The sequence below is a fragment of the Arachis ipaensis genome, chromosome B02 (assembly GCF_000816755.2).
Source record: "Arachis ipaensis cultivar K30076 chromosome B02, Araip1.1, whole genome shotgun sequence".
Lineage (NCBI taxonomy): Eukaryota > Viridiplantae > Streptophyta > Magnoliopsida > Fabales > Fabaceae > Arachis > Arachis ipaensis.
Window position 1 is genome coordinate 93,571,295 of NC_029786.2, and position 800 is coordinate 93,572,094.

The following is an 800-nucleotide window of genomic DNA, read 5'->3' on the forward strand; positions in this document are numbered from 1 at the left end:
TATATAACATAATAATAGTAATAATAGTTTATAAAGTTTGATCTATTTCTTACTATAATTTGGACTTATATCATTCCGTTCTCCATGGAACAAAGCAGGTGCTACCGAAGAGGTGTTCAAATCCAAACTAATACAAATTAACTCATCCAATTCAAATTAAACCAAATTAAATATATATATGCGTTACACATCCATGTAATCATGTAACTAAGTTGGCCCAATTTCAAATAGAGTCATGCGCATTAATGAGAGTGAAAACAGAAAACACCTCATTATAAAAAAATGTTTCTTCTTCTTCTTCTTCTTCTTCTTCTTCTTCTTCTTCTTCTTCTTCTCCCCCACGCTTCTTCTTCTCACGCTCATTTGCGCACGGAGCGTCTTCTTCTTCGCCATCTTCTTCGCATTCCTCCTCCTCCTCCTTTTTCGCGTTCCTTCTTCTTCACGTGTTTTCTCCTTATCGTCATTCTTTTGTTGTTGTTGCTGTTGTATTTTTTTGTCTTTTCCTCCTTCTCTCTCTGGTGAAGAAGCAGTAGAAGGTGTGGAAGAAGAGTTTTGAATAGTGCATAATGAACCGAATACAGTACTCATGGTGAACCGAACACAGTACTCATAGTGAACCGAAATCTTAGTTATGGTGAACCGAAATCTTAATTACGGTGAAACACTTATATAGTGCTTAGGGAAGAAAACAGAACATATTGGTCTAATTTTTGTTAGACTCCTTTTGCGGACCGAATCGAAAACATGAAAGTGATGAACCACCTCTTTAGTACTTACCGAACCGAAAAGTTACTCACAGT